Raw genomic sequence first — 11860 nt, 5'->3', positions numbered from 1 at the left:
TCATCCACTGTCACCTGCTTCACCTCCTGCCTTCAATCTTTCCCAGCATCAGGGTCTCTTCCAATGAGTCGGCTCTTTACATCAGGTGACCAGTGTACTGGAGCTTCAGCTTCAGCATCAGTCCTTCCAATGAATATTCAGGGTTGATTTCCTTTAGGATTGATTTGCTTGATCTCCTTGCTGTCCAAGGGACTCGAGGGTCTTCTCCAGTCCCACAGTTCAAAAGCATCACTCCTTCGGTGCTCAACCTTCTTTATGGTCCAACTCTCACATCTGAACCTGACAACTGGGAAAACCATAGCTCTGACTAGATAGACCTTTGTCAGCAAAGTGATGTCTCTGCTTTTTGATATACTGTCCCTGATGTTACTAGACATCATTCCCTATGACCAAGTTGCAAACCCTCAGAAAATCCTTCAACAAAAGTTTTAGTGAGATCCAGCCCGGATTTCTTGGCACAACCATGGCCTTCCATGACCAGGCAAATGCTTCCATCTCCTGTCTCACACGCACCCACAGCACATGGGAGAGTCTGGAAGCCAGAGAAAGACAAGCTGTGCTCTGCGGCTCCCTAGGTGATAAGACACCTGCTGGGGGCAGAGGAAGGACATTTACCTAAGCGTTTACCTAGGTCAGCTCTCACATGGGCCGCACAGTAAAATCACCCTGGGGACTTTCTAAAACGTGCCAAAGCTCAGACCACACCCCAGACCAACTGTCGCAGAGTCTCTGGGGGCGGGACCCAGACATTGCTATGTTTAAGCACCTCTGGTCATTCCGATCTGTGGCCAAGATTGTGGACCACAGGTATACCCTCACTCTCATCTTTTATTAATCTATTTTTGAAATTAACTTTTATTGAGTATAGTTGATTTAAAATGTTGTGTTACTTTCTGCTGTGCAGCAAAGTGAATCTGTTATCCATATCCATATCTCCACTCTTTTTAAAGATCCTTTTCCCATGTAGGTCATTGCAGAGCATTGCGTAGAGTTCCCCGAGCTCTATCGCAGGGGCTTACTGGTTATCTGCTTCACCTATAGTGGTGTCTATGGAATGTGTGAGAATGCCATCATCCTCATCTTTTAAAGGAAGGAGTCTTCTCTCTTATTTGAAGTCCAAATACATCAACCTCAAATTTTTTAAGATCAGCCACCTGCTAATAGCTGCGCACTTTTGGGAGGAGCAGTGACCAATTTTGGGAAGTGGATGTCAGGGTGGTGAAGAAGCGTGATCAAATCAGGAACTGGGAGGTCGGCCAGGCTCCTGCCAGGCCTGTGGTTTTATGAAAACCCTCCTGAATGTCAAGAAGCAGGGGCTCTTGTGGCCTGGGCAGCTCTGTGGACAGCCCAGGCCCGTCCAGCTTGGCTCAGCAGGACCTGCGAGGGGAGGGAGGAAGTGACTCAGGGCTGCCCTCTCCCCAACAGCAGGACTGGGCTGCAACCTTTTGCGAGAGGACAGGTGAAAATAGCAGCAGCACTTGAGGAACAGCTCAGAAATCTCTGCTTCTGAACCGTCCGATTACGTGATTGAGGGTTAGTGATCTGAAGAAGGGCAGGCACTAGCTGTTGGTCATCTGGTGCGTGTCCTGGGCTGGGTGCTCTCAGGGGGTCTCGCTCAGTCCTCGCCAGGACCCGGTGAAGCTGCTGTGTCGTCTTCTTCGTGTGCACCAGTGATGGCGAGAGAACGGGCCAACAGCAGGGATGTGACGGATCCTGGCGCCCGTGCGTAGAAGGCCCGCTGCGTGCATTTGCTGGTTGGCTCCCCACCTTGCCTGCCCCTGGCTCCAGCCCAACTCGGACAGTGAGGCGTGGACTTCTCCAAGAGCCAGCACGCTCCTGGCTGCATCCTGGGGCTCGGGTGAGGATGTGGAGACGGTGACAGCAGAGCCTGACGCAGACCTTCTTCTTTCTCAGCCCTTTCGCCGGGCTTCTCTCTCCCCAAGTTCTTAACGTCGGGGTGCAGTGGGGCCCAGCCCCGCATTGTTTTCCTGGTCTAGGCGTCTTTTGCCTTCAGATCCACACGTGTACTGATCCTTCCACTTTACGTCTCCAGGCCAGGGCTCCTGAACCCCAGACTGTGCTCTGCCTACCCCGGACACACTGTCTCCCGTGGGCACCTAATAAACCTCTCAGATCCACATGCAGGAAAACTGACCACCCCTCTGACACTATTCCCGCCTGCAACCTTCCCCATCTCAGCTGATGGCAACTCCATCCTTAGAGGTGTTCAGTCTCAGGAAGCTGGACTCTGCTTTCTTTCACCTGCTTTGACCTACCTGAGTCCAGACCCCAAACCTATGAATTTCCCTTCCTCATCTCCCCCTACTCAGATGGGCAAGGTCATGTTCTCCACAACTGCAGCCAGGCTAACGATGGTAGCTTTGCACGACAGCAGCGTTCCTGGGCATCTTTCGAGATGCGGATGGCCTGCAAGGTAAGTATCGTTTTGCGAAAGGAGCTTCAGTTTCTCACGTGCCCATGCGTAGTCTGCGTTTAGTGGTACGCAATATGAAATGTATTGCAGCCATGAGCGGCAGTAAAATATTTCCAAAGCTGTGGGTTAGTTGCTGTCTTCCTCTGCTAGAGCACATTTTCTCTTCTCTACCTTAAAAACAAAACAAAACAAAAAGTAAGTGAGATTAAGCTATGAAGTTCAGTAAGTTGGGGTATTAAATGCTCTTTGACTCAATGAAATTTTCAATTTATGATGAGTTTATAAGGCCATAATCCCATCATACGTTGAGGAAGAGCTGTGTTTGACTTTGGGCTGACTCGGCAGAGAACAGCTGATGAAAGTTGTGTTCATTTTCCATTGCTCCCATAACACACGACCACACACCTAGTAACGGCAACAGCATAGATTTCTCGTCTCCAGTTCTGTAAGTCGGAAGGCCAGCACGGGCCTCACCAGGTGAAAACCAACGCGTGGGCAGGTTGCATTCCTTCCTGGCAGGTCGGGGTAAGTCCGTTTCCTGCTCATTCAGGTTGCTGGTAAATTCAGTTCCTTGCGGTTGTGAAACCAGGGTCCCTGTTTCCTTGCCGACTGTGAGCTGAGCGCCATCCCCAGCTTTTAGGGGCCACTGTGGCTCCTGACCTGGGGCCCCTTCCTTCACCCTCAGCTCCTGCAGCCCTCACGCTCTGAGTGTCTCCGCCTTCCTTCCCGTCTCTTTGACAGCAGCTGGGACATGTTCTCCACTTGGAGGGACATTTTTGGACCCACGTGCATCACCCAAGGTTCTCAATCTCTCTCTCAGTCTTTGACCTCGTCTGCAAAGTGAAGTCCACGTTCCAGGGACTAGGAGGCAGTCATCACTGAGGGACCACGATTTTGCCTTCTCAGAAGCGTTCATTTGATTTAGGTGTGCTGGGCGTTGAAGAGATTTTCTTTAGCCACTTGAGCTTTTCCGTGAACAAAAAAAAATCCTCGTAAAGCCTCCAGCCTTACACTTCAGATATTTCAGAGCTGCAGCTGTTGGCATTTCTTGGAGGATGCCTTTATGTTTTAGTAAACTCTCAGAACATTATTACCCTCCCCCGAGCTTACACACGGCCCCAATACCATTATTTTATTTCTCACACTGCTTTTGGCCTCAGCGTCATCAACTGCAATGCGACTTACTTTTCCTTGTTGTATATGTTCTCTTTCTGTTAGGTCCTTGGGAGAGGGCCCAGATGATAAAATTTTCCCTATTTTTCCAGAAGGAAAAGAAGTCTCCAGGAAAGAGAAAGCACTGTCTCAACTGCCTTCTATTTTGTTTTCCTAGATTTTCAAATTTTTATATAGTCCTTGCATCTTGATTTTTCCTTAAGGATGTATTTTCACAGAACTGTTGGTGCAATTTCCTTGCATCTTCACTTCATGTCATGAACATAACCATAGATTTTCTTTCTTAAAAATTCAACAAGAAACATATCTAACATGTTTCTCTTTATGATTACTGGATTTTTGCACAGTTGATATAATTCAGCCATTAAGAAACCAAAACGACTGGGCTCCAAAACAGCTGAGTTGGTAAATACATCGATAGTCTGACCAATTTGGGATTAGGTAATATCCAGATGTTTTAAGAGCTGACATTAAAGAAAGGAAAAAAATATCCCATCTTTGTCAATTTATTAACCAATAGATCCTAAATTTTAGTTGCCGTTTCTGGCCGTGTAATACATTTACCCATGTGGTTGCCTCATCTTTACGTTTGAGAACAGTTCAATGAAGTTTCTTAAATAGGAAAATGTTTAAACTATGATATTAGGTGAATAAAAGACTACAAAACAACTCATACAGTCCCAACCTTTGTGTCAGTTCTGGCGTGATCAGAAAGCACTGGAGTGTTATGCCGTGCAATCAGCAAGATGAACTAGACGCCATTCGGTTATACTGTCAGTATCTGAACAGTCAATCAGAAGTAAGCGCTCTACATACAACTTTGGGTGAAAGCCTTCTTACGGTGCTTTATATGTTGAAATTCCATTGTCAGCTGATGAGAAAATAAGTATCTGGTATTTCAAGAGTAAACCCCTGCATTTCTAATGATTCCTTTGGAAACTCTTAACTTCACATATGAAAATGATTATGAAAAGCTTTCCAATTAACCAAGCTGGTGTGCCATGAAATTTGAGGAGGCTAAAGGGTTTGATCCCTGGGTTGGGAAGATCCCCTGGAGGAGGGCAGGGCAACCCACTCCAGTATTCTTGCCTGGAAAATCCCCATGGACAGAGGAGCCTGGCGGGCTGCAGTGCGTGGGGTCACACATAACTGGAAATGACTGAGCGACTGAGCGCAGCAGGAAGAGACGCGGCAAGTGGCTGCAGACACGATCCTGGATGGGTCTGGCTCGGAGAGAAACGAGTACGAGGGGACCGTTTAGTCTTCTCATCTGAGGTTGTTGACGTTTTTCTTTGCTGGGACCTCCAAGGCGATGATAATCCCTAATTAGAGACTCACTAATCATGCAAAGGTTTATCACAGAGAAAAAAAATAAGGGTAAATTACTGCCCACCAGAGAGGAATTTGGGAACCACAGGATGGTAACAATGCTTGACACTGATAGATCACTCTAGAAAGGAAGTTTATAAAGTCCTAACAGCTCATAAAAATCAATGTGTTCTCCATAGAAAGAACAGGAAAGAGATGACTGTCACAAGGCTGTTTTTTTCCTTTTTTTTGCCTCCTTTAAGACATTTGAATCATCAGATTTCCCATATTACTAACTTACACCGCATGAGGCAGTCATCCTTTGATGGCAGAGTGCCAAAACATTCTTGGAAAGTGGTTTGGAAGGGAGGGGAGTAAGTGCTTCCTCGATCTGGACTTGGAGTTCTGCTAAGAGCCACCATGTCTAGGACTCTACCGACACGCTCCCCTCTGACTTCCCGCGAGATGGTTCTAAGGAGTGGGACCGGGAGCATGAGGCAACAAAGCCGTCAGTGCACCGTGAGTTTACAAGTCACTTAAAGTGGCATGCATGCTCGCAGAGGGACATGGGCACGGAGATATTGGGCTGTTTGTTGACTCATTCATTCTTTGATTCGTGATCAGTGGTTATGTGCACTCAGCGGTCAGTATTGAGTTTCTTCTCTATGCAAAGATCCTAGCCAAGACTGTAGGTACAGAAACATATATGAGAGATACGCTCTGCTTATAAGAACCACCAGGCAGGCCCTAGCTGCCTGAATTCATTCATTCAAGGCATGCTGCTACTGCTGCTAAGTCGCTTCAGTTGTGTCCAACTCTGTGCGACCCCAGAGACGACGACCCACCAGGCTCCCCCATCCCTGGGATTCTCCAGGCAAGAACACTGGAGTGGGTTGCCGTTTCCTTCTCCAATGCATGAAAGTGAAAAGTGAAAGTGAAGTCGCTCAGTCGTGTCTGACTCTTGGCGACCCCATGGACTGCAGCCCACCAGGCTCCCCTGCCCATGGGATTCTCCAGGCAAGAGTACTGGAGTGGGGTGCCATTGCCTTCTCTGCATTCAAGGCATATTGATTGTCTACTCTAGATTAGGCAATGTTCTAAGACGCTTCTCTTCTAGTTGGAGTGACTGTTCAGTCACCAAGTCGTGTTGGACTCTTTGTGACCCCATGGGCTGTAGCCTGCCAGGTTCCTCTGTCCATAGAATTCTCTAGGCAAGGACACTGGAGTGGTTGTCATGTACTTCCCCAGGAGCTGGGATAAATAGCAATTAAACAAGTTAAAAAGGGTGTTCCACTTCGCAAAGAAAATGAACCTAGTGTATGAAATATGTAGTCATGTTATTTGACTAAATGGAGCTTAAAATGCATTATCTCTGGAGACATTTTAAGCAAGATGTTAATGTCAACCTATAAAATCTTTTCAGCTTGGGGCCTCTGGGGCAAAGAAATTGTGGTGAGGTCAGAGAACAAGGCAGATGCTGGGCCAAGTAGGGACAGGCCTATTATAGAAACAGCAAGTGAAAATTCAAACCCTGAAGGGTCCTCCCATCTCTTTGCTTCCCTTCCCTGTAGCAGACATACACCTGTGACTTGGTATTTTTCACCCCGTTTCATAATGTCACACCTGCTCAGAAATCAGTCTCGGCAGTGCTGAGCCAACTCCTTTTCATACTGACAGCCGTATTATAAAAAGACCCTAAGGAGAGGACTACCGCCTGCAATGCAGGAGACACAGGAGTTTCGGGTTCATTCCCTGGGTTGAGAAGACCCCCTGGAGGAGGAAATGGCAGCCTGTTCTAGTATTCTTCTCTGGGAAATCCCATGGACAGAGGTGTCTGGCAGGCTATAGTCCATGGACTAGCAAAGAGTTGGACACGACTGAGCAACTCGGCACACAATGAGAGGATTACAGAGAGAGGGGCAAAACCCAAAGAGGCTACTTTGGTATAAGTGAGCGTGAGCTTGGGAGTTACCCCCTCTCTGAGTTGGGTGTTCAGAGAGAAGACGTGTCCTTTGCATGAGTAGAGATGGCACCTGCCTGCTGGGGTGCAAGTCTGCAGCAGAGATGGTTGCTTTGTTTTAGCTCCACACTTGCAAAGGAAGAACCATGTATTCTTTAAAACATGCCATTCATTCTGAGAAGATCTTTTGTGTATTAATTCTTCTTTCCATGTACCTCCATTCATAACCACACAGCTGCGTGGCTATCAAAAAATAGGTTTATAAAATGATTTATTTTCTATAAGCTACATGAAAATCAATCCCTTTCATTACAGTCAAAGCTAATGGTAAAGAATATACAAAAGAATGTGGTTATGTATAACGGAGTCACTTTCCTGTGTAGCAGAAATTAACAGCACTGTGACGCAACTATACTTCAATTTTTAAAAAAAGCTCATGTAATTCTCTATGTTGCCCTGTTGCTGATTTCTGTTTGAATGCCCCTCTTGGCAGTCAGGAATTGGATCCATTTTGGTCACCTTGAACAGTGCAACCCAGCACACAAGGATGCTCTGAAATACTGGGTGGTGGCTCCTGGGCACAGTGAGGCCTGCCCTTCCGCTCTGTATGAGCCGCTGATGCAGATTCAGAAGCATCTGTGCTTCTGGTGTTGGACTCAGAGGGACTCAGGTACTGCGGGTCTGCCATCTAAACTCATTTGGGAATACACACCTTCCACTACTGCCTCCCTCCTTTTAAAGCATGCCAAGTAGAGCCAGCGTGCAGTCTCCACGGAAAAAAGAGCATCTTCAGAAGATAAGGGCGGGAGGGTCTGGTGTTACCACGCGATGCTCTGTTCTCCTCCCCCTTCTGCCTGGAATCGCTCAAGGTATGACGACCCTGTCACTTGTTATTTCAAAATGGTGCAAGTCACCGGCTGTTTACAAACAAGAAAAACTCATGTTGTACACTTGGATGTAACATAATGTTGTATATATCAATTATATCTCACTTTAAAAAATGAGATTAAATCCTCAAAGTGTGAAAAGAAATAAAGTTGCCCCAGATGCTGGAATAAAGTTTCTGAGGATCCAATCTTTTCCTCCTCTCTGCCCTTCTAGCAGAGGAACTGAAGTGAGCCTGTTGAAATGATGAGGGTTTTGCAGGGGTGCAGACTGGATGGAAACAACCCCCCGAGTGTAGTGTTCTTCTGACTGGAGTCTCGTCACTGCCCAAGCACACGGCTCTCTGTTTTATAAGCCCTCCCTGGGTACCAGCCATTAACCAGCTCCATATTTGGGTCTGTTTTACAAGCCCTCCCTGGGTACCAGTTACTAACCATCTCCAGATTTGGATTGGCTATTTCCAGACTCAGAAAGCTCTGAGAGACCCGGATCATTCCAAAACCGTGGTCTTTCTAATTCCAAAGGGGTTCATGGGCTGCACTCTAGTAGCGGGAACATTTGTACCAGCTGGGTGAAAAGCTGGCCCTAAAGCTCAGGGCTTGAGCTTGGACAGGCCTTGACTTTTGTTCCTTTCAACACTATTATTATTTCATATTCATTATTTTATAGTATTTGTATTTCAGTATTATTATAATTTAATACTATTATTTTGAACATTCTGGGCATAGGCACAAGCAGTGATGAGCAGCCCCCGCATTTTAGGCAAGCTGATAAAAGCACGAAGGACCGCGCCGTGGACTCTCTGAACCAGGCAACCATGTTGGGACCCGGCCTCTGCGAGTCACTGTCTGTGGGACTTAATTCCCCTGGGACTGAGCTTGCTCCCCTGCAGAATGGACCCCACTAGCACTGACCTTGTGCAGATGTGCAGCAGGTAAATGAGTTAACGACTGCAGAGTAGTCAGAACAGCTCTTCTACGATGTATCAAACGGGCTTTAAGATGGCAGCACTTTAGAAGAATTTAGAATTTTGACCCTGTTGCTACTGAACAATGTCTCTTTTTTGAAGATTTTTTTTTTAAGTGGACCATTTAAAAAATCTTTATTGAATCTGTTAAAATACTGTTTCTGTCTTATGTTTTGGATTTTGGGCCATGCGGCCTGTGATATCTTAGCTCCCCGACCAGGGGTTGAGCCTGCACCTCTGGGATTAGAAGGCGAAGTCTTAACCCCTGGGCCACCAGAGGAGTCCCGGGACTGCGTCTTGGAAGGTGAATGTGGGGAGACCTGGATTTCTCTTTCTCTGATCACAAACAGTGACCGCATGTTAGACATTTTATTTTTGAGTAAACCTTGTCAAGTACACACCCCTTTATTTCCATTTTTCTGCTATTGTTTCCCGTGACAAATAATGCCTATGGATTCTCTACTCCTCATCTGCCCTGTCTTTTATCTTTTCTCTGCAATAGGGCCAAAGGCTCACAAACTACAATTCCCAGACTCCTTTGCCTACTGCTTCCTATTCGTTTCTGCCAACGGGAGGCTCTGGCAGGAGACTGGAAGGCGGGAAGGAAAGCTTCACAGTCTCGGCTGTCAGTGGCCACGGGCTCTGCATGATGCTGTCTCTCCTTGGCTCCTTCAGACCTAAGCATTGCAGCGGTTTCCTCGGGTGACATCACTCCTTTCCCTCTTCCAGCCTTTCTAACACATTTTAACTATTCCCTTGTATTAAGGTACCTCTGTCTGAAACACAAGCTGATCCTAAAGGAAGTCAACCCTGACTATTCATTGAAAGGACTATTGCTGAAGCTCCAGTCCTTTGGCCACCTGATGTCAACAGCTGACTCATTGGAAAAGACCTTGATGCTGGGAAACACGGAGGGCAGGAGGAGAAGGATGACAGAGGATGAGGCGGTTGGGTAGCATCACTGATTCAGTGGAGAGGAACTTGAGCAGACTCCGGGAGATAGTGAAGGGCAGAGGAGCCTGGTGTGCTGCAGGCCATGGGGTCACAGAGAGCTGGACATGACTCAGCGGCTGGACAGCAGCAGCAGCGTCTGACATACCTGGACTCCTCTTTTTTCCTGTTGGACACACTGATATTCCTAAGCTGCCTTGCGGTACCTGCTTCCTAGTTGACAGCAATCGTTGTTTAAAGTACGTAGATACTTGACAGCCCGGTGGAAGTACTTTGCTATTCACTACACAATACTCGATGAAGTCTTGTCTTTTTGAGTCTCACAAATAAAACCTATCAAGATTCACATGAACATATGGACAAACAGACCCTGAAGAATAAAATGAAAGAAAATACCAAATGCATTTTATTAGCTCTCATTGCATAACAAATCATCCTCAAACAGCACCTTAGCAACAGGAATCTTTTATCATCCTTCATGGCTTCTCTGGGTGTGGAGTTTGAGCGCAGCTTCACTGGCTGGTCCTGGCTTGAGGTCTCCATGGAGGCGTAGTCAGCGATCAGCTGGGGCTGCAGCCATGTGAGGTTAAGACTGTGGCTGGGGGACCTGCTTCCCGGGGCTCCCTCATGGGGCTGGCGAGTCAGTGCTGGGGGCTGAGGGGAGGATGTGGTTCCTTTCGATGTGGACTTCTCCACAAGGATGCTTGAGTGGCCTCATGGCATGACAGCTGGCTTCCCCCAAAGAAACTGATCTGAGAGATGGAGGAGGAAGCTGCAAGGCCTTTTCTGACCTAGTTTTGGAAGCGATGCATCATTACTCCATTGATATTCTACTGGTCACACGAGGCCAGCCTTGGTTCATTGTGCAAAGTGGCTACACACTACACACAGGCATGTAGTCCGGCAGTCAGAGACCCTTGGACGTCATCCTAGAGGCTGGCCACTACATGCACGGTCGTCGTCCACACTCGAGGGGATAAACTCATAATTTGGGTGAAGGGGAAGCATGGAGAATTCTCTTTTTCATCAAACAAGGAAGCAGGAACCTTACTGATTTCAAGAGTTCCTTGGGTGAGAGGGAGGGGATGAAGGGAAGAACATGAGACTCTCATGACCCCCTGTAGCACATGAGAGAACATAAAAGCTAATGAAATGTGTGGGAAGTTGTTCTGAGAAGCACGGAAGGGATATTCCAAGGAGGAATTGCTTCTTTTCTCTTTCTTATTGTTAGTCACCAAATCATGTCTGACTCTTTTGAGAGCCTATGGATTGTAGCCTGCCAGGCTCCTCTATGTTTCCTAGGCAAGAATATTGGTGTGGTTTGTCATTTCCTTCTCCAAGGGATCTTTCCAACCCAGGAATTGGACCTGTATCTCCTGCATTACAGGCAGACTTTTTTTTTTTTTTTTTACCACTGAGCAACCAGGGAAGTCCTTTCTCTTTCTACTCTGTTTTAGCGATTTTTCATTCATTTCATTTTATCCGCATTGCTATGGGAATGTCTGTTCCTTTGATTCTAATCACTGGATGGACTTTGTTGCATGTCCAAGAGTTTTATGTCTCTCTTCTCACAAGGATAAACACCCAGGTTGCCAGAGAAGTTTCTGAGGGAGAAAAGGCATTAACAAGAAGCATCTCAGATGGACTGACAGCAACAATACCTTTCTTTATCCTTCCACGATTATGGTGTACTACATGTGTGTGAGGCAGCAGGAGTTGGAAATGTTCTTTTCTCCATAAACATCTGTGCCAGGTGCAGTGCTAGGCATCGTGGGAGATGCAAAGATGATTGAGACACAGTCCCTGACTTCAGGAAACTTCTGGTTTAAATACATAGCTGATCAGCAGACAGCTAATTCCAGTACAAAATTAAGAAAAGGCAGAAGTCAACAGAGGGGATACCCAGTAATTCTGACCAGGGGGTCAGAGAAGAATTCATGAAAGATGGAGCCTGAAGGAGTCTTGAAGAGCAGGCTACCCATGGGTGGAGGGAGGTGATGGGGGAACTAAGTGAGCAGAGTGCAGCTGGGGGACAGCTCAGAGAGGAGCATGGAGTCCCAAGTGGCTGCAGGGCACGGGTGGAGGTGTGGAGGGCTGTGGACGGGCAGGAGTCTGGCCAGATGAGAGGGACCAGATCCTGGGTGCCATGCAGGGAGCCTGAATCATTGGGCAATGATTCAGC

The 11860-nt window shown here is 47.1% G+C and overlaps 1 long non-coding RNA gene across 1 annotated transcript; it reads left to right on the top strand.

The window, feature by feature from the left end:
- Nucleotides 1–522: 522 nt before the first annotated feature.
- Nucleotides 523–10071, top strand: LOC132658321 (uncharacterized). Its single transcript, XR_009597764.1, has 2 exons — nt 523–9031; nt 9494–10071. It is a non-coding gene; the product is annotated as an uncharacterized LOC132658321 (long non-coding RNA).
- Nucleotides 10072–11860: the final 1789 nt, after the last annotated feature.

The sequence above is a fragment of the Ovis aries genome, chromosome 20 (assembly GCF_016772045.2).
Source record: "Ovis aries strain OAR_USU_Benz2616 breed Rambouillet chromosome 20, ARS-UI_Ramb_v3.0, whole genome shotgun sequence".
NCBI lineage: Eukaryota > Metazoa > Chordata > Mammalia > Artiodactyla > Bovidae > Ovis > Ovis aries.
Note: the sequence above shows the minus strand (reverse complement) of the source record. Positions and strands in the feature narration are given on the sequence as shown.